Source organism: Delphinapterus leucas, chromosome 6 (genome assembly GCF_059928025.1).
Source record: "Delphinapterus leucas isolate spDelLeu-1000000601 "Yukka" chromosome 6, BTC_Dleu_Yukka2, whole genome shotgun sequence".
In the NCBI taxonomy this organism is placed as follows: Eukaryota; Metazoa; Chordata; class Mammalia; order Artiodactyla; family Monodontidae; genus Delphinapterus; species Delphinapterus leucas.
The window spans coordinates 51,879,447-51,903,490 of NC_143134.1; positions in this window are offsets into that span (position 1 = coordinate 51,879,447).

A 24,044-nucleotide genomic window follows, 5' to 3' on the forward strand; every position below is an offset into this window, starting at 1 on the left:
AAGCATAATTAAAAATCTTCCAACAAACAAAAGTCCAGGACCAGATGGCTTCGCAGGCGAAATCTATAAAATATTTAGAGAAGAACTAACACCGATCCTTCTCAAACTCTTCCAAAAAATTGCAGAGAGGGCTTCCCTGGTGGTGCAGTGGTTGGGAGTCCATCTGCCGATGCGGGGGACACGGGTTCATGCCCCGGTCCGCGAGGGTCCCACATGCCGCGGAGCCGCTGAGCCTGCGCGCCCGGAGCCTGTGCTCCGCGGTGGGAGAGGCTACAACAATGAGAGGCCCACGTACCGCAAAAAAAAAAAAAAAAAAAAAATTGCAGAGAGAAGTACTCCCAAATTCATTCTACGAGGCCATCATCACCCTGATACCAAAATCAGAAAACGATATCAGAAAAAAAAAATTATAGACCAATATTACTGATGAACATAGATGCAAAAATCCTCAACAAAATACTAGCAAACAGAATCCAACAGCACATTAAAAGGATCATACAGCATGGTCAAGTGGGATTTATCCCAGGGATGCAAGGATTCTTCAATATATGCAAATCAAACAATGTGATAAACCACATTAACAAATTAAGGAATAAAAACCGTATGGTCATCTCAATAGATGCAGAAAAAGCTTCTGACAAAACTCAACACCCATTTACGATAAAAACTCTCCAGAAGACGGGCATACAGGGAACCTACCTCAACATAATAAAGGCCATATATGACAAACCCACAGCAAGCATCATACTCAATGGTGAAAAACTGAAACTATTTCCGCTAAGATCAGGAACAAGACAAGGATGTCCACTCTTGCCACACTTATTCAACATAGTTTTGGAAGTCCTAGCCACAGCAGTCAGAGAAGAAAAAGAAATAAAAGGAATACAAACTGGAAAAGAAGTAAAATTGTCACTGTTTGCCGACAACATGACACTATACATAGAAAATCCTAAAGATGCCACCAGAAAACTACTAGAGATAATCAATAAATTTGGTAATGTTGCAGGATACAAAATTAATGCACAGAAATCTCTGGCATTCCTATACACCAACAATGAAAAATCAGAAAGAGAAATTAAGGAAACACTCCCGTTTACCAATGCAACAAAAAGAATAAAATACCTAGAAATAAACCTGCCTACGGAGGTGAAAGACTTGTACTCAGAAAACTATGAAACACTGATAAAGGAAATCAAAGATGACATAAACAGATGGAGAAATATACCATATTCTTGGATTGGAAGAATCAATATTATGAAAATGACTATACTACCCAAAGCAATCTACAGATTCAGGGTAATCCCTATCAAACTACAAATGGCATTCTTCACAGAATTAGAACAAAAATTCTTACAATTGGTATGGAAACATAAAAGACCCCAAATAGCCAAAGCAATCTTGAGAAAGAAAAACGGAGTTGGAGGTATCAGGCTCCCCAACTTCAATCTATACCACAAAGCTACAGTTATCAAGACAGTATGGTACTGGCCCAAAAACAGAAATATAGATCAATGGTACAGGATAGAATGCCCAGAGATAAACCCATGCACATATGGGCACCGAATTTACGATAAAGGAGGCAAGAACATACAATGAAGAAAACACAGCCTCTTCAATGAGTGGTGCTGGGAAAACTGGACAGCTACATGTAAAAGAATGAAATTAGAACACTACCTAACACCATACACAAAAATAAACTCCAAATGGATTAAAGGCTTAAATGTAAGACCAGACACTATAAAACTTTTAGAGGAAAACATAGGAAAAACACTCTTTGACATAAACCACAGCAAGATCTTTTTTGACCCACCTCATAGAGTAACAGAAATAAAAACAAAAATAAATGAATGGGACTCAATTAAACTTAAAAGCTTTTTGCACAGCAAAGGAAACCATAAACAAGACAAAAAGACAACCCTCAGAATGGGAGAAAATATTTGCAAATGAAACAACAGACAAAGGATTAATCTCCAAAATATACAAAGAGCTCATGGAGCTCAATATCAAAAATACAAACAATCCAGTTAAAAAATGGGCAGAGGACCTAAATAGACATTTCACCAAGGAAGACATACAGATGGCCAGAGGCACATGAAAAGATGCCCAACGTCACTAATTATTAGAGAAATGCAGATCAAACTTACAATGAGGTATCACCTCACACCAGTCAGAATGGCCATTATCAAAAAATCTAGAAACAATAAATGCTGGAAAGGGAGTGGTAAAAGGGAATCCTCCTGCACTGTTGGTGGGAATGTAAATTGATACAACCACTATGGAGAACAGTATGGAGGTTGCTTAAAAAAGTAAAAATAGAATACCATATGACCCAGCAATCCCACTACTGGGCATATACCACGAGAAAACCATAATTCAAAAAGAGACATGCACCCCAATGTTCACTGCAGCAGTATTTACAACAGCCAGGACATGGATGCAACCTAAATGTCCTTCAACAGATGAATAGATAAAGAAGATGTGGCACATATATACAATGGAATATTACTCAGCCATAAAGAGAAATGAAATTGAGTTGGTTGTAGTGAGGTGGATGCACCTAGAGTCTGTCATACAGAGTGAAGTAAGTCAGAAAGAGAAAAACAAATACCGTATGTTAACGCATACATACGGAATCAAAAAAAAAAAGGTATTGATGAACCTAGTTGCAGGACAAGAATAAAGAGGTATACATAGGGAATGGATTTGATGACATGGGGTGGGAGGGCGAAGCTGGGGCTAAGTGAGAGTAGCATCGACATATATACACTACCAAATGTAATATAGTTGGCTGGTGGGAAGCAGCATAGCACAGGGAGATCAGCTCGGTGCTTTGTGACCACCTAGAGGGGTGGGATAGGGAGGATGGGAGGGAGGCTCAAGAGGGAGGGGATATGGGGACATATGTATGCATATGGCCTATTCGCTTTGTTGTACAACAGAAACATGGTATTGTGAAGCAATTATACTCCAATAAAGATCTTTTAAAAAAAATAAAAAGTCAGGCTGGATTCAGGCCTCATATTTAGCACTACCTTGGGCTCTGGGAAGTTAGCCAGTACAGTAGAGAAAGAAAGATGTCTAGGGCCGAAAAGTTGCATTTACTAAGCAAAGAGCCCTTATATTCTAGCTCATTAGCATTTTATGCATACATTCATGTAGCCATCCATTCAATAAGCATTCCTTGAATATTTAATATACACAGAGAACTATATGAGAGTCTGAGTATTAAAGATGGACAAGGCACATTTTATATTCTAAAGGAACTGCAAGTATAGAATTGGAAGTCAAATATTTAATAATATATCACAAAGTATCATCTGCTAAGAGTCACAGAGGCAGTATAAGCAAGTGCCAAGGACCCCAAAAGGAAGAACAAGAAAAGAAAATAGAGGATTATTCAAAAAAAGGGAGGGGGGTTCATAATTTTTCTCTACTCTGGTTAATCAGAAATGAGGACATCTCTTACTTAAAAAAATAGAAACTGAATATACACTTTCAAGTACTCAAAATCACAGAGAAAAAAGTTAAAAAATAAAATCACACAGACACACACAACAAAACAGTAGGTTAGTACATGTGAAAAAAGTGAAAAGTAAATTTTGAGGGCAGGGAAACCCACCCTCATTTGGTTAAAAAGAAATGGAAAGGAGTATTTGAGCTATTTTAATGGACCATCAAATTTCTGTATCCTGTGATACTTTGAAGCACCCATGTCAGATGTAGAACAAATGCTGTCAGGATTCTGTTCAATTTCATTTCAAAGCTTTTAAAATGAATTTTTGACTAGACCTGAAAACTTTTCATAATATTCATTTAATCTGTTACTGTTCTGTCCTGGGACTAAGGGTCTAGGATTCAAGGATAAACACTCTAACTTGGAAAAAACCTAATTTTCCCAGTCCATCAAATGCCCAGCTATGTTCCCTGGATATCTGGTTGAGTAGTTTTTTTCCTAGACAGTCTTAGAATTTTCTTTTCTTCAATTGTAGGAATAATATGAAGACTATATTTAGGGTGGTTACAAATGAGATGTTAACCTCATTATTTATTTTATTTGCATAAATAAAATACAGCATAGAATTCTCCAAGTGATTATTATTAGGTTTTTTATATTTTGTAACTGGTTTTTGCCTACTTGACATATCAATTATTAAAATATGTATATAATATCTCTACGGTAGTAGATTAATCTCTTTCTCTGTAGTTCTGTCAAATTTTGTTTAATTTTGTGGGTATACTGTTAGATGCATACAAGTTTAAAACGTCTCTTCCTGGTGAATTAAAATGTTTATAGTTATATAATGACCCTCTTTATCTTGATAAAGCTATGTCTTTAAATATATTTTATATTAAAATTAACCTGACAATAATAATTCTCTTTTGCCTAATTATCTCCAGTATACTATATTTGTTTTTTTTACTTTCAACCTTCCTGGTGCTTTATTACATTTAACTGTGGCTTTTGTATACAGCCTCTTTTAAGCAGTTTTATTGAAACCTTTGTCTTTCCTTTCTGTGAGGATTCTGTTTGCTTCTGCCATGCACCCATGCACCTGAGGGCATTATTCAGGGCTACTTTAAACTACATTCTCAGCTTGAGGTGTTCTGGGCCACACAGGTAATATGAATTTTTCTGCCAATCATCCTGAGGGCTAGATTAAGTTGACCAATTCTTAGGGATCATTTAACCTATTCATCCAGAACCAAGATTTGAGACTGGAAAATTTTCTTGCATCCCCTGGAAAGTTGGGCAAGTTTTAAGTTTACTCTGAAATCTCTGAGGCCTCATTTATATGGAAGCCTAGGTGATATTAAATATTAGGAGTTAAATAAATAATTATCAAGACCTAGAGTCCATATTATACTGGTGGAATTAAAATTTCTCTTCTCAAACATTTATTGAAGACCTAATAGGTTTCTGTATAATGCAAGATAATTGAACCAAATCTTTAACAGGCTTTTCAGTCCAGTTGTTGCTTGTCTCAGTCATTTTACTACACATGCAAGTGAAGTAAGGGATTTATATTCTTGCAATTAATTCATGCCGTTTTCCTGCTCCTTGCTTGTTCGCTTATAGAACAGGTTCGGGGGAATGAAATCATGGAAAGCAGAATGTCATCTTGATGCTCCATAAAATCAAGACTCTTCAGCGATCCTTAGCAAATGGACTTCCATCATTTATCTGAAGTTCCCAAGTATTCTGCCCATTCCCCTTCTTGCTTTGGGCTCTTCTGAGTTCAAAGTTGGTTTACTGCTTTTACTACCTCCATAGCATCTCTCTCCAAAACTTCCTTTCCCTAATATCAATTCTCAAATTGTATTCAAATTAGTCACCATGAATATACAAACTTACTTTAAAGTCCTCATTTCTAAAACGTGAGTTCACGTTTTTCCCCTCAAAGGCTATCTGCCCTATGGTCACATGGTGCTCTGCAAATACAGAGTCCTTACTAGAGCATATTAGTATACATTTTTACAAAGTACAATACGCAGTAGACATTTACAAAGGGGAGGGAAAGGGAAGAAAACTACCAATAATGAGTCTTAACTCTGCTCTCAATTCTATTTTTCCATAAATTTCCACTGCCCTTTTAATCTTGGAGTTTAAAAGTATATTAGAGTTCATGTTGTATAACCCCTCATTAAATGTAAAAGGTATTCTGAAATATTCTAATTACATGGTTATTTATGTAGCCTATTCCTGACACTTCCTCTAATATGCAACTCACTGAGTCAGGAGAGAATCACTTACATTGCTAGCCTGCTCTAAGTGTAACCTTTTTTTATAAAACAGAATATAGTTTATGTCTTTTATCCCCTCCCCATTTTGATTCTAAACTGATAATGTGAAATTTCACAAACATTAGTTACATTTGTTTCAAATTCTTCACAGTTAACAACTAAGGTTAGAATACAATTTTTATCAGACCTACTCAACAACCCAGAAGACATCTTGAATGTTTAGTGTGTCAAATACCAGCTCTCATCCATTCAGACTATATGTCAAGTAGTCCCAATTTATGGATTGAATGTTCAGCCATCAGTGGTTCTCAATCCTGGCTGCATATTTTGATTACTCAGGAGTCAATTAAAAATATCCATCCTTGGACCCATCACATGCAAATTAAGATCTCTGTGCACAAGGACTGGGACACTTTTGAAAATTTCTTAAGTGATTCTAATATGTGACCATGTTTGAGACCCATAGTTTTCATAAAGCCTTCAAGTTCCATCAGTAGTTCTTAAGGATTTACTGCTTTATAAGACTTATTCTCATAATTCTGGTCAAAACTAATTTTCCCCCTAGAGATAACTTAATATGGAATAATTTTTTTTTAGTAAGGATATTTCTTATTCGAAACTAGTGAAGCACTTCAACGACATACTGTGTTTTTTACCACACAGAATTTTCTTTCTGCTCCCATTTTCTTCTCTGCTTTCATCCAGCAGCCTAAAGATTTTCTGATCTCTAGTCCCATCATAATAAGAAATTATCTACTATTAATTATTTTCCTCTTAAGTAGCATTATGTCAAATCTATGTTTTTATATTCTGAAACACTGCATTATCCATTAAAGAATGCCATACTCATTCCCTCTCTCTCTCTCATAATGCATTTATTTCTCTGATTCCAAAAGTTACATGAGTCATTGCAGATAAGTTGGATACTACCAGAAAGTACTTAGAAATCATTTTTTTACATCTTTGAGATTCTTTACTCACGGAAATAGCTTTGGGGTTGTCTTGTTAATGTTTTCTATTGTGCCTATTTTTATAGACTTAATATTATATTTGAGTATTTTTTGTGTGCTTTACCATTTAGCAACGTCGCATGAACGTTGTGCCATGCAAATGCTGGCAAATTCAGCATATTGAATTCACATGTTGAAGTTCTAACCCCCCAAAGTGACAGTTTGAAGATGGGGCCTTTGGGAGGTAATTAGGTTTAGATAAGGTCATGAGGGTAGGCTCTTTACGGTGAGATTAGTGCCCTTACAAGAAGAGACCAGAACTGTACACCTGAAACTAATACCACATTGTGAATCAACTATACTCCAATAAAAATTAAAAAAAAAAAAAGACCAGAGCATGCAAGTGTGTGCACATTTGCTCTTGTTTCTCTCTCTCCCTCCCTTCTTCCCTCTCCCTCTTTCTTCCCCCACTGCTACTCACTGACTTCATAGAGTAGGTGGTATTATTATTAAAGGACAGTCAAAGTTTTATAAAGTGGTGGTATCATTTCACACTCTCACCAGAAAAATCAGAACCAGAGTGTGTGTTCCTTTACATCCTTACCAACACTTGGTAGGGTCAGGCTTTCTAATTTTAGTGATAAAATAGGTGTGTAGTGGTATCTCATAATTTTAATGTGCATTTCCCTAATAACATCACATTGAGTGATTTTTCATGTGTTAATTGCTAACCATATATCTTTTTGGAAATTTCTGTCCATATGATTTGTAATCTTATTACTGAGTTCTGACGTTTCTTCATGTATTCTCAATAAAAGTCCTCTATTGGAAATATCTGTCAATCTATTTTTCCAGTCTTGGTCTTTTTAATAGCTTTTCCAGAGAAAAGTTATTAATTTTAATGGAGTTTAATTTGTCCATTTATTCTTTTACTGGTTACTTTCTGGTGTTGTATATAAGAAATGTTTGCTCGAATACAAAGACACAATTTTTCCTCTGTTTCCTTCTGCATTTTTTTTTACAGCTTTAGGTTTTTTAAAATTGATTTATATGATCCATTTTGAGTTAATTTTCAGAAGTGCTTTATTTTAATATGAATACCCAATTGATGCAGAAATATTGATTTAAAAGATTATTCCTCCTCCACTGAATTGGTTTTGTACCTTCACTGAAGGTCAATCACTTATTTATGTTTAGTTCTAAACTTTCTCTTCTATTGCATTTATCTTTTATTTCTGCCAATACTTTCACATGTTGATTAACGTGTTTTTATAATAAGTCTTGAAATCAAAGTCATATACTACAACTTCTTTTTCAAAGTTATTTTGACTATTCTTGAGCATTTGCCTTTCCGTATGAATTTTAGAGCTCACCTTAGAATCTGACTTCTACTTTACAAAAACATTTACTAGAATCTTGATTGGGATTGTATTTAATCTTCAATTTAGAAAGAAATATTGAGTGACTCACTCTTTCCTCTACCCCTTCTCCCCATGTGAGGATACAAGCCAGGAAGAGAGTCCTCACCAAGAAACAAATTAGCTGGCAACCAGATCATGGAACTTCTCAGCCTCCAAAATGGTGAGAGATAAATTTCTATTATTTAAGTCACCTAGTCTATGGTATTTTGGTATGCAAACCCAAGCAGAGTAATAGCACATGGCATTCTGTTTTATATTTTATCTATTAACCCAGGGTTATTTTAAAATTGTCTGCTATGATAAATAACCTCACAATAAACATTTTTATGTATAAAGATTTAACTGTATTTCTGAATATTTCATAAGGAGTGATTTTTTTTCTCCTTCGAAAGGAACTTCAGGCAAACAATGATGAATTCCAAACTAGAGCATACTATCAACCTTGCAATATCAATGTTTAGAGCTACCTAAATGGAAATAATTCTGTACTTTTTTCTTATATACTATTCAAATCAACTGTTTATGGGAGGCTGTCTTGTATGTATCTTTTTCAGTGCCCACTCATATTTACATTTCAATTTTTATCACGTTTACAAATATGTTTCTGAAAAAAAATTAAGTAGGTTCTTTAACACAAAACAGTATTATTTATTTCTTTTTCTTTGCAGATCTGAAGATACAAAGCAGATGCTTAATGAAGGTTTGATGAATTAAAATAAAAAAGATGAAGAATATTTTCTTAATTTATCACTTTTCCTATGTTTTCGTTAGTGACTGTTTAACAGACAAAAAATTAGTACACGTGACATGCCACTTGCGAATGTGCTTGTGGGCATTATGGGACAGAATAATTGAAACGGAAGATTTAGACTGTCACACAAAACTAGGAATGTTTATTTTATTTCAGTAACATTTCTCCTATCTTTACATACAAATGAGCATAGCAAAATAAAATATATTTATTCTTATTGCTACGTTTCAACATAAAAAGAAGACTCTCTCCCTTACTAAGTAAAATACTATTGATATTTTCTCACAGTCACCATAAATTAAGCCTACACCTGACTCAAAAATACAATCCAAGATATTTAAAACTATGTATTTCCTAAATCCTTGTGATATTAATTTACCCGGCAATTTGAAATCTTGGAGTAACTAGCATAAGCTGAAATTCAGAGTTCCTCAAATCATAAATGGAAAATGTACAAGATAATAGAATTTATTTTCATTTCTGAACTGTAAACAATGCATATGTTAATAATGCTTGTTACTGATCTCCTCCTACGTTCTTTCCAGTGGAGAGTTAGTCTGGCTTAAATTACGTAGCCTAATGAGCAGTAATAGAAGAGCTACTTTTTAATTCACTTGGAAAATGTAAGAGAATGTAACTACTCTGAAACATGACGACAATTCTATATCTAAGCAGTAGATTCCAATAGGTTTGCTGACATTTTGTTTCTCATAACTCCAGGCTTTTACATTTTTAACCATCAAGCTCATCTTTATCCTAATACATATCTCATTTTAATGTTTATCTCTAATTAACTCTATAGAATCAACTGAACTGCCCCTAATTCCTTACCAATTACTGAGATAATCAAACGAGCTAATTTCTGTGAATCTACTTTCAGTTGTTACTTTGGGCCAGTAATATAGTCAGTATAACTTTTTAAAAAACCTTCTCTGTTAAATAATCCAAAACAAGTATTTAAAAATATTTACAATAAACTCTATTTACTAGACTATTTTTTAGGTATCCCAGTCTAAAAATTCTAGCCTGTCCATAAATATGATAATTTTAACATTTGCCATCTATTTCCTTCCCAGAAGTAATACTCTCAGCAGGCTCACCACTTCTGACATTTTCTTTCGTTTTACAGAGATAAGTGGCATCCTGGAAGTGCCTTCCCTTCTCCCCATCGCATTAGCATTCATAATATTAATTGCCAAAAATTACCAGCTGCAAGACGTTTTATCTAACAAAGATGCTCTATGGCTTTCTCAAGACAATTTAGTACCATTTATGTCCCAAGCAAACACTTAGGTATGTAAATAGGAAGAAGCCCACAGTATAATTAATATTTAAAAGGTAAAATGTCAGACTCAGCTAAGCAATTTTTTAACACCTTTCATCCCTCCACCCTCTTTGCTTTAACCACATGTTCAATCCTAGAGATGAGCTCTGGGATTTTACTGAGAAAGCTACAATTGATCACAGCTAAGTGTTTTGCTATAAAGTGCCAACAATTACTAAGGCATGCAGTGCTGAATTCAGGTTTCGGAATGAATATATTTAACTCTGAAATTTCTATTGCTCATTTGAATATTTCCATTTAAATAATATATTTAACCCAAGACAGCAAACTATTTAAGTTGGGATAACAACGATATAAATCAGGGTCAAGCAAGTCAGAAGTAGCTGGCAGGGATAAAATTCTTCACAGTTTGATATTGATTAATTACCTGCCAATAAAAAGCTGAATATTGCATTTGTCTTAAAAGTACAATGAATTCAAATTACCTCTTTAACCAAGAGGTCATCTTTATTCAGATGTGTTGGTGATTCATGAGCATCACATCAATTTCTGTTACGCTTAGAGAACTCACTGAAGTTAAAGGGTCTCTTCAAGTTGGAAAGATGATTTACAGGAAATAACATATATGCAATTATCTGCAATATTTACTTATTATAAAAGAGGGGGAGCATTGTGACTTATTTGGAATTCTAATTCCTAAAACAAAAGCCAAAGTTCTTCCTTCTTGAAAGTTTCCAGCTCTTTGAAGGAGCTGGGAAATAATAAAAGAATATGCCATAATGGAAATGGAAATCACAACTTGAAACTGAAAAAAATACAGAAGAAATAATTAGGTAAAACCAGTTCATTCTATAAAAAAGAAAAGAAAGTTTGGATTTTAGCAAAATACTCAGAATGAGTAGGAGTAAGTTAAAACCAACAATAAAGCACTCCCTGGATACCCTGGATCTAGGAGGTGAGATAAAAATGAAGCGTCAGAACAGAGGCACAGGATATTTCCAAGAAATCCAAATAAATAATTGAGAATAATGTGCAAAAGTGAAGACGTACAGAAGGGATATCCTGGTCATTTCAAAAATATATTTCTTTAAATCTCTTATACATAAGCATATGTTATTTTCTACTATAATAATGTTTTTGTTGTTGTTTTAACATATTTCTGCTACTTCAAAGTTATTATCCTGATTGCCTTCAGCATCAGTATCTTATTGTAACAGGAAAATTATTCCAGTGTAGCAGAAAGTCTTTTTCTTAAACGTTAAGACACAGTCATAGGTTTCTGTGACATTGTCAGACAATTATCTGTAACATATAAGGGACTGTAGCTCTAGAAATGTGAACTCTAACTTAGTTCCTTTTTATCACCACATATAACTATGAAACAATTTCCATATTTTATAGAAAATTATCTTAGGTGATTTATACACACTCCTCTATTAAAAGGAGAATGGTAAACCTAATGCTACTTTCAATGTTTAACACTTACCATTTGCAAAATCTATTATTTGGCCACAGTATAGAAGAACTGAATGCATTACATATAAATTTCTAAATGGTCTCACCCCAAACTACTTGCTTTAAAAAAAAACTTTTGTATCTACGATCTTATTCATCTCTCTAAAAGATTATCAGTAATCTTCCCTTGTAACAAGCTTTGAATCAGCCTTTAGCAGTCTCTACCTCAATTCAAATTTCTTGTCTATGATTTAAGAATTGAAAACACAAATTGCTAGAATTATTTGTAAAATAAGGAATAAATTATCTCTAAGTGAGTGCCTGAGGGGTTTATATATATAACTGTGCACATATATGTGTATATATAAATACATTTCCCAAAACTTATGTTGTCTTCTCAAGCATCTTTAAAATAGTTATAGCAATTGTCTGAAGTTCCCATTAGTTGAGTTTGCTTCATTAAGTAAGGTGTGACTGAGCCCTTTTTTTTTTGATATAGCCTTTTAAGAATTCTACAATTACCAATAATAAATGAACGGTGGCTGTTTTGATACAAACATCTCTTTAGTCAATCTATTTGCTGAACAGTAGCCTAAAATGAGGCATAAAGAGCCACACAGCAGGGCCTTAAGTGTAGCTAATCCACAGAAATCAAGATTATCCTGAAAGGTTAAGTGATCAAGAATAAGAAAGTAAATGACCCAATTAAGAATTGGGTAAAAGATCTGAACAGACACTTAACCCAAAGAAGGTATATGGATAACAAACACATTAAAAGGTCATCAGTGAAATTAGTCATTAGGAAAAGGCTATTTAATACCACAAACTATATTATTTGACCAGAGTGCTATCATCAAGTTGATATGTCAAGATATAAATCAAGGTCATGCAAGTTAGATTCAGATGGCAAAAGAAAATACTTCATAACTTGATAACTATTGATTCATTACCTGTTACCCTAAAACACAATATATTCCATTCATAGAAAATTTGAATTCATATTATGTCTGTTAACTGAGAGATTTTCCTTTGTAAAAAAAATTTAAGTGAAATATCAAGTTCTGGTGAGCATGTGAAACAATGAGAACTTTTGTGTATTGTGGTGGGAATGTAAAATGCTACAGCCATTATGGCAGTTTCTTCTAAAGTTAAACCTTCACTTATCATATTAGTGAGAAACTCTACTTCTTTGTCCAAGAAAATGAAAACTTAGGTTTACACAAAAACTCTGTTCTAATGTTTATAGTACAATTATTCATAATCGCCAAAAATTGGCAATACAAATATCCTTCAGCAGGTGAATAAATAAAATGTTACACATCCATAAAATGGAATACTACTTAGCAATCAAGAGGGGTGAATACATGTAACAATATGGATGAATTCCCACTGCATTTTTTTAAGTGGAGGAAGTCAGATCCAAAAAGCTATATATTATATACATCATATAATTCATTTCTATAACATTTTAGAAAAGGTAAAACTATAGGAATGGAGAACAGATCAACAGTTTCCAAGAGTTAGGATAGGTGAAAGGAGATGACCACAAAGCTGCAACATGAAGGAATTTGAGTGGGAGAAGATGATGGGACTATTCTGAATCTTGACTGCATTAGTGAATATAACTGCATTTTTCAACACTCATAGAACTGTATGCAACTAGTAAATTTTACTTATATAAATTTTTAAAAGGTAAAAATGAAGGAATGAGAACATGTAGAGTTTGTGTCTACATATTCAAATAATATTTGTATCAAATGATATCAGAATATTTTAGCTGCTATTAAGCTTATTAAATATGGTGTGCTCTGTTTTTTTGTTTGTTTGTTTCTTAAAAAGGAGGCAAGACCATGAGATCAGTTAAAGGAAAAATAATACATGTTCAAAATCAAATATGTAATATTGAAATACACACGCATATAAACCTACACTATCTAATCTAAACATGAAAGCAGGAACAGAGTGTAGGAACAGATGGCATATGAATTTTATTCCATTTGCCAACTTCAGTGGCATGCTAGTGACTGTCCAGAGTAGGGCAACACGTTGGAAAAAACTCTGAGGCCAAATCCAGACTCAATGTTTAAGAATACTATGATTGCTTGCTGGTACGAAGGGGAAGTAACAGCATGCATATTTTCTGTTTCTAAGGAGGTTAGTAGAATATATGGAACAAATCAATCCATCAGAGCAGAACAGGTTAATAGAGTTAGGAGATCTGATGAAATAGCAGAATCTTCCTCCTCCTAATATAAATTTGGACACATAACTTTTCCCCATAGGACCTTTTCTTATTTCCACACCAGGCTATGTGCTTATTTTTTTTATTCAAGTATAATTGACTTAAAATATTATATTAGTTTCAGGTGTACAGCATAGTGATCAGTACCTTTAGACATTTTTATATATTTTATACATTGGATACATTACAAAAATGATCACCATGATAAGTCTAGTTAACATCTGTCACTGTACAGAGTTACTACATTGTTATTGACTGTTATGTCTCATGCTGTACATTACATCCCTGTGACTTATTTATTTCATAACAGGAAGTCTGTACCTCTTAATCCCCATCACCTACTGTGCTCACCCCTCTACCCTCCTCCTCTCTGGCAACCAGCCATTTGTTCTCTTTATCTATGATTCTGTTTCTGCTTTGTTATGTTTTGATGTTGTTTTGTTTTTTAGATTTTACATAGAAGTTAAATCATACAATATTCGTCTTCTCTGTCTGACTTATTTCACTCAGTATAATACCCTCTAGGTTCAACCATGTTGTCACAAATGATAAGATTTCATTTCTTTTATGGTGTGCAATAATCTGGTGTGTGTGTGTGTGTGTATATATATATACATACCACACCTTCTCTATCCATTCATCTGCTTATGGGCACAGGCCACTTCCATATCTTGGCTATTGTAAATAATGCTTCAATGAACATTGGGGGTCATATATCATTTTGAGTAAGTGTCTTTGTCTTCTTCATATAAATACCTAAAAGTGGATTGCTGGATCATATCATAGTTCTATTTTTTTATTTTCTGAGGAACTTTCATACTGTTTTCCCTAGTGGTTTTATCAGTTTACATTCCCACCAACGGTGCACGAGAGTTCCCTTTTCTACACATCCTCACCAACACTTGTTATTTCTTGTCTTTTGGATAATAGCCATTCTGACTGGTGTGAAGTGAAATTTCACTGTGGTTTTATTTTATTTTATACATTTATTTATTTATGGCTGCATTGGGTCTTCGTGTTGCGCGTGGGCTTTCTCTAGTCGTGGTGAGCAGGGGCTACTCTTCGTTGCGGTGCATGGGCTTCTCATTGTCGTGGCTTCTCTTGTTGTGGAGCACAGACTATGGGTGCACGGGCTTCAGTAGTTGTGGCACATGGGCTCAGTAGTTGTGGCTCGTGGGCTCTAGAGCACAGGCTCAGTAGTTGTGGCACACGGGCTTAGTTGCTCCACAGCATATGGAATCTTCCCAGACCAGGGCTCAAACCCATGTCCCCTGCATTGGCAGGCAAATTCTTAACCACTGCATCATCAGGGAAGTCCCTTACTGTGGTTTTAATATGCATTTCCCTGATGATTAATGATGTTGACCATCTTTTCATGCACCTGTTGGCCATATTATGTCTTCTTTAGAAAAAGGTCTATTCAGGTCCTCTGCCTATTTTTCAATCATATTTTTCCTACTGGGTTACATGACTTCTGTATATATTTGGCATATTACTGCCTTATTGGATAAACATTCTACAAGGCCAGCAGTATGCTGATATAAATACAAGACAAAGACACTAAAGAAAAAGAAAATTACAGGGCTTCCCTGGTGGCACAGTGGTTGGGAGTCCACCTGCTGATGCAGGGGACATGGGTTCATGCCCCAGTCAGGGAGGATCCCACATGCCGTGGAGCGGATGGGCCCGTGAGCCATGGCTGCTGAGCCTGCATGTCCGGAGCCTGTACTCCACAACAGGAGAGGCCACAGCGGTGAGAGGCCCATGTACCGCCAAAAAAAAAAAAAAAAAAAAAATTACAGGCCAATATCCCTGATGAACATACATGTAAAAATTCTCAGTACAACGTTAGCAAACCAAATTCAATAATAAATTTAAAAAATCAAACACCATAATCAAGTAGGATTTATTCCAGGGATGCAAGGATGGCTCAAAGTACACAAAATCAATAAATAATATGATACACCACCTGAACAAAAAGAAGGATAAAAATTATATGATCACATCAATAGATATAGGAAAAGAATTTGATAAAATTGAACATCAATGTATGATAAAAACTCTCAACAAAGTGGGTATAAAGGAAGCATACCTCAACATAATAAAGGTCTTATATTACAGATCGATAGCTAACATCACACTCCACGATGAAAAGATGAAAACTTTTCCTCTAAGATCAGGACAAAGACAAGGATGTCCACTCTCACAACTTTTATTCAACATATTATTGGAAGTCCTAGCCACAGCAATAAGACAAGAAAAACGATAAAAGGCACCACAATTGGAAAGGAAGAAGCAAAACTGTCATTTTTTGCAGACTGTATGAAACCATATATAGAAAACTGTACAGGCTCCACCAAAAAACTACTAGAACTAATAAATAAATTCAGTAAATTTGCAGGATACAAGACTAATATACATAAATCTGCTGCATTTCTGTATGCTAACAAAAGAGAATTTTGAAAAAGATTTACGATTGCATCAAAAAGAAAACAATACCTAGAAATAAATTTAACCAAGGAGGTGAAATATCTGTACATTTAAAACTATACGAAATTGATGAAAGAAATTAAAGACAACCCAAATATATGGAGAAGATATATGGATTGGAAGAATTAATACTGATAAAATAGCCATACTACCAAAAGAAATCTATAGATTCAATGCAATCCCTACCAAAATATTCATGGCATTTTTCAAAGAACTAGAACAAATAATCCTGAAATTTGTATGGAACCACAAAAGACCCCAAATAGTGAAAGCAATCCTGAGAAAGAACAAAGCTGGAGGTAGCACACTCCTTGACGTCAAACTATACTACAAAGCTATATAATCAAAACAGTATGATAGTGGCAAAAAAAAAAAAAAAAAACAGACGTACAGATCAATGAAACAGAATAGAAAGCCCAGAAATAAACCCATGTCTATATGGTCAACTATTCTATGACAAATGAGGCAAGAATACACAATGGGAAAAAGTCTCTTCAATAAATGGTGTTGGAAAAACTGGACAGCTACATGCAAATAAATAAAACTAGACAATAGATAACAAAAATCCTCAAAATGGATTAAAGACTTAAATGTAAGACCTGAAACCATAGGCAGAAGCTAGAAGAAAACATAGGCAGTAAGCTCCTTGACATTGGTGTTAGCTATATATTTTTTGGATCTGTCTCCTCAAGCAAGGGCAACAAAGTAAAAAGAAACAAATGGGAGTACATCAAACCCATTAGACCTAAATTCCACCCCAGGAAAAATAGGGCATTTGTAAAATCTATTAAAATTCTACAAAAACTCGGGGCTTCCCTGGTGGCGCAGTGGTTGAGAGTCCGCCTGCCGATGCAGGGGACACGGGTTCGTGCCCCAGTCCGGGAAGATCCCACATGCCGTGGAGCAGCTGGGCCCGTGAGCCATGGCCGCTGCTCCGCAACGGGAGAGGCCACAACAGTGAGAGGCCCGCGTACCGAAAGAAAAAAAAATTCTACAAAAACTAATGCTCCACAGAACAAAGTTTGGAAGCTCTGCTCTAAAGTTATAAGAGTTCAAATACAAGACATTGCTTTCACCAACACTACTGGAACAGAAACCAACAAAGTTAGAATGAAAATCAAGAAAGAAGGATCTCCATTTATTGGAATATTAGCTCGTTTAGAGTGCCAAGTGTTTTTAAATATAGATATAAATGAAAAGCATCAATTTCTAAAATGACAGTTGATTTTATTTTAGAATGTAAGTAAATGATTGTAAATTTTACTCATAAGAATAAAAATTGAGAATAGATGAGAACTTTTCAAAACAGAAATGTTAAATACAAACTGGGAAAATAGACTAATCAAGAAAACATAATAAAAAGTTCAGAAAAAAACACGTGTATGTGTAAATAATTATATGAATCCATGTATATACTTATTCAAAGACTGTTTTAAGGGAAGCACTTAATAAAAGCATAAGTGAAATTATGAGTTAAGGAAATGCACAGTTTCATGGACATGCACATTTTTAATACTTTGAATACATAGTAGGAAAATATCCTACAAGAAAATTGTATTTAATTTTCACTAATTAGTATTAAGGAAATACTCATGCAAATGTGAAAAAAAATGTAACAAAGATATTAGTACAATGCTATTTACAGTAGGAAAAAAATCTGAGTAACCTACACATATAATAACCAAGGGTTTATTAAAGGCCTCATGGATAATTAATTCAGAGGAATGCTATACAACAGTTAAAATCACTTTGTTATATATGTATGTGTAAACATAAATATGCATGTACGTGATATCCTGTTAAATGAAAACTCAGTATACAAATAATTAATTATAATTATTGTGTATTTTTAAAAGTCAACATTTCCATTATTATATATATAAACATATCTACAAAAATAACATTATTTGGAGAAGTAGGCAGGGAGTTCAGCAATGAAAGCCTGCATATTACTGTCTTTTAAGACTGTGTTCAACTCAGAAGAGACTATGCAATTTTCTTGTCTAGGCATTTGTAGAATCCATTTCGCCATTCTAGTTCTATTAACATGAAATTTGTTGTCATAAAACAACAGATATTAAAGTCTAGTGTCCAGAGGGAAAGACAGCATGTAATATGTGTAAGACTTACAGTTTATAGATATGTTTTTCAAAGGGGCCTGACTTCTTGCATTTCAGATATTACCTTACATGGTAAAAATTCACATGGAATAATCTAGAACACAATTAATTTGACTTCACAAACAAGCAAAATGGGAACTTCGATTAAATTTATAAACAAAGAGAAAAGGTGCTGGTTGTCCTTACATAGCTCCCTATTAGAAACTGTCAAAGCAAAAGAAAAAACCTTTATTGTGGGAGCAATGTTTTCCCTCAGAAGTTATAATTTTATTCCATAGAGAAGAGCTCTAGATAGTCCCCAAAGAGATTCCTAACTGCTTTGATTTCCAGGTTGACTACCACTAGGCTCTTCCAAATGCTACCTCCTGGGCGGTCAAACCACTGTATAAGATTGTGGTGCCCTGGTTTAGACTGTGATACGTAGTATACCTACAATATATATCAGCATTCATCATAATTAAAGACACATGAAAGGAGATATTTAATAGTTTATTAAATAATAATCATATATAAATATCTGTATTGTGTTGGTACCAGAATTAGATTACAATATTCTCTGGATATGATTTTGTTTTTCCTGTCTAGAAGATCACAGATCAAATCTCTTGCAGTATTGGATTCTGAGTGAGCACTGCTGGTGGCAAACCCTGAGCACTGGGGCATAAATGTTTAACATGGCACTATTTTATCTACAAGGTCTTATTTACTTATCCATATAATGATCTGTAAAACAGGTCAAATTTGCATAGATCATTATCAGTGGTAACTCAGCTAAGAGATCAAAAGACCAGGAAAAAATGTCTTTACTGATGATGGCATTGTGAATGTCACCTTCTCACAGTTTATATATTGCTATTAGTTAACCTATTAGAATGTCCAAAATCCAGAACACTTAGAATGCCAAATACTGGTGAGGATATGGAACAAAAGGAACTCTCATTCATTGCTGGTGGGAATTAAAAATGGTACAGACACTTTGGAAGATAGTTTGGCAGTTTCTTACAAAACTAAACATATTTTAGCACAATTCATCGGTTGTACTCCTTGTTGTTTATCCGAAGGAGCTGACAATGTATGTCCACACAAAAACCTGCACATGGATGTTTACAGCATCTTTACTCATAATTGCCAAAACTTGGAAGCACACTAGATGCCCTTCAGTAGGCAAATGGATAAACTATTGTACATCCAGACAATGGAATAGTATTCAACACTAAAAAGAAATACACTATTAATAGTCCAAAAGACATGGAGAAGTCTTAAATGCATATTGTCAGGTGAAAGAAAACCAATCTGAAAAGGGTATATACTGTATAATCCCAACTATGTGACATTCTGGAAAAGGCAAAACTATGCAAACAGTTAAAAGATCAGTGGTTGTCAAGAGTTCCAAAGGGGAATAGGGAGGAAGGAAGCGATGGAGCATAGGAGATTTTTAGAGTAGTTGAAATATTCTGCAAGATATTCTGACACTGTAATGGTAGGCAAATATTATACATGTGTCAGAACCCACATAATATGAAGTGTGAACTCTAGTGTAAATTATGGATTTTAGTCAATAATAATGTATCAATATTGACTTATCAATTGTAATAAATGTATACGTATATGTTAATGATAGGAGACACTATATGTCAATAGGTGAGGAAGTATATGGGAAACTCTGTACTTTCTGCTTACTTTTTCTATAAACCTAAAACTGTTTTAAAATATATATCTGATTTTAAAAAGACAATAAAAAAGTAAAGAGAGTACAGAGGTACAGAGCAACAGAAAAACAGAAAACCTAGTGTGCTGCAGTACAGCAAGCCCAGGGAAGAGTGGTGCAAGATGATGCTTAGCAATAGAGACCACATCTAATGCAGCCATATACAAACTCAAGGAGTTTATATTTTATCAAAGTACCAAGAAAAGCCCACAATCAACTCTTGATACGGTAAGAAATATATATTTGTTCTTTGTCCCCAGTTCCTGACACAGAGCTCTAAATCCCTTGAATGTCTTGAGTGGTAGACTGATAGGATTGCCTTTTGTTCTAAGGAAGTGACTTTTGATGGGCCTATAGATTCCTTCTGGATGGGGGCTGGTTGCCAGAGGAATCAACCATGTGAGCAGAGGGTTGGAAATTTCAGCCTCACACTTGGACCTCTGGAGAGGGGAAAGGGACTGGAGACTGAGTTCAATCACCAATGGCTAATGATTTCATCAATCATGTCTAACTGAAACTTCCATAAAACCCCCTAAACAATGGGGTTCAGAGAGCTTCTGGTTTGGTGAACCCATCTATATGCTGGAAGGTTGGCATACCTCAACTTTACGAGGACAGAGCTACTGTGTTTGGGACCTTTCTGGACCTTGGTCTATGTATCTTTTCTCTTTGATTTTTCCTGAATTGTATCCTTTATAATAACTGGTAATAGTAAGTAAAGTGTTCTCCCAACTTCTGTGAGCCATTCTACCAAGTTATTGAAACTAAGAAGGGTTTGGTGAAATCCCTCAGTTAAAAGCCAACTGGTCAGAAATACAGGTGGCAACCTGAGGATTGTGATTGGCCTCTGAAGTTGTGGCAGTCTTGTGGGAATAAACCCTTAACCTGTAGGGTCCGCACAACTACAGAAGTTAGTGTTAAAACTGAATTAAATTTTAGGACAGAAAATTGGTTTCCATAGAGTTGGAGAATTGGTTGGTGTGGCAATAAAACTCACACACGACGTCAGAAATATTGTGAGTAAAAACAGTACAGACAACCTAAGACAGTCAAAATTTTGGAGACTAAGTTTGGAAAAAGATTGATTAGTGGCATGGTCAGGGGGGAGGCAAATAGGTGATTATTGCAGCAGAAAAAGTTTAAAACTAAATCAAGGTAGAATAGATAGAAGAGCATTCAAAGAAATTCTATTAAACCTAAGTCCTCTAAGCCATATTATCTCTGAAAAAAAAAAAAAAAGGGAGATCTATGTATTTCTTAAGGACAAAGTAGGAACACCATGAACTTCATTAAAAAAAAGGCTATAAGATCTGAAACAGAAATAAAAATGGAAAGATTGATCCCAGCCTACAAAGACCTAACAATTCACCCCGAACTCTAGAGAGAGATACTATGGCCTTAGTGTCCTGCCCACAAGGGGAGAGAAAGATGATAATCTAGATGTTAAAGAAAAAAAATGCCATTGTTCCAACTGCTTAGAAAATGTAAACAGTAGACATCAAGGAAGTTGCTACAAATTGGAAGCAAGCATTCTTTGCAGGAGAACTTTTTCATATCATCATTTGAAGGTTGATGTAACCTGGAAAAAGTTATTGAAAACCAACTCAGGGTGAACTGAGGAAACTTCACTCCTTGAGTTTAGAAGTTAGTGTTTTATATCCCTAAAATTGAGAATTATGTTATACTCTGTTAAGAATAGGCAGTCTCTGTCAATTTTAAGATAAACGGTCAAATTTATGTCATTTTTATCCATAGAGATGTTTTTTCATTTTATTATTTTTTTAATATTAATTTTTAATTATTAGCTGTAGAGCTCATTGCCTTTACTAGGTAAACTGTCCTTGAAAATTTAGGTAGTATTATGGAAAATTTTCCAGTTTTATATTGAGTTTTCCAGTTTTATATTGACTTCTTTACATATTCTGTGGGAAACTTCAGCAACCCCAAGAGCAGGTATTTTAATAAACTGCAAAGAACCCAGTGAATTGGATTCTAGAACAAGCGTAGTTCAAAGACCTCTAGGAAGGGACAGAGGCATGCATCTCAATGAACCTCTTTCCCAGATAAGGAACTTTCAAGTCATTAGAACAACAGATATCTCAAACAATAGATAAATTGAAAGGAATGTAGAAAAGCTGATGGATTTAAGGGGAGATGGAGGAGGACATGGCATATATCAAGTATTAGAGAGTTAAGGTTCACTCAGATAATTCTTATAACAAGTTGATGAAGGTACAATTTATTATCCCTATTTTGTTGAAGAGAGAACTAAAGCTTAGAGAGTTAAGGACCCTATCCAAGGCCAAAAAGATGTTAAAAGATAAAGCTGGGATATTTACAATTTAAAAAACTGGTTAATTCATCAGTTCATCAGATAAGAGCCACATGAATTAACATTAGGTATATAAACATTGCTTTCTATTTGCAAAGTGGCAAAGGACATATCCATTGTTGCAGCATCTAAGATGACAACTGCTGAAAGTTATTTCTTTGTCAGTGTCACTGAGTAGTCACTCACTGGAAGAGACAGAATAACCTCTACTGAAGGTCATTCTGATGGAGCATCTGGAAATCAGAACTTCAGCCAAACTACTGAAGTGAAGAGTCCAGATAGAAATGAATCTGTTCTGGTAGTTTGGTTTCACTCTTTGAAGTAAGTTGATAATACATTGGTTTGACAGGAAACCTACATGTTCATAAAGTATGAAGGCATGATTTCTTTTCAATTCAACTGCTCTCAGAGTCAATGGAGATATTGCAATTGAACTAAAATATGCTGTTGAAGTTAGTCTAATGATTCAATTTGTACAGCTTTTGATAATAGATTTTCAGGTCAAATGAAGATACAGTGAAGGAAGCAGTATACTGGCAAATTGTCTCAACTTAGTTTAATATGACAGTGAACAGATGGAAAATTGAATTATCATTAAAAACAGAAAATATGGGGAACAAAATATACGGATGCAGTACATTTGTATATGTACATATATAATACAGGCAGAAAAAATTATGCCTTTTGTTAAATGTATAATTTTTAAATTATAATTTCAGTGGTATAGGAAAAATTAGAATTAACTAGTGAGTATCCACAGTACTCAAAAGAAATTACAGAAAACTATAACATTAATAACAGGAAATTTCTATTTGAAATAAATACCTGGAACTAATATAAACATTTTACACGCTTTATCATGTTTAAGCCTCAGCAAATTCCTTATTAGATCAATATCTTATCAAATTACTCTTCATGCTGTAGAAAAGGCATGACACAGGAAGTAAGGTGGACTCTAGAATTTCAAATCCCAGTTCCTCTGCTAACCAGCTGTGTAACCTTGGGTAAGTTACTGTTTCCTCATTTACAACTTGAGGTCCACTGTAGTCATAGCTTGTTAGGAAGTTTAAAGGACATAGCACATGAGAAGTTCTTTAGATCCCAGAGTCTGGCCCAAGTAAGTGCTTAGTGAAAGTGAACTTTTATTCTCAATGTCATTATTTACAGATGAAAAACTGAGAGAGGAGAAACTTGTATAATATCACAACACAGGAAACTGTCAAAGCCAAGACACTGATGTTCAGAAAATCACTTTAAAATCTCTGAAATGTCATACAGAAACATAAAATCTAGTATTATTACTCTATTCTAAAAGATATTTAAAAATCTGCCTAACTTCATAACCGTTTTTGGTAAATGTATAGTCAATCTTTTAGGTTAATATTAAGCACCTTTTAAATTTAATGTTAAGGGTCAAATCAAGGCCACTTTCCCCTTCCTAAAAGTATGTATATTTCTATTTCACATAGACTATAAACACAAAAGCAAAACAGACAATTTCTGATGCTTGAAAAGTATAAGAAAATAATGAGATATCTACAAAATTAA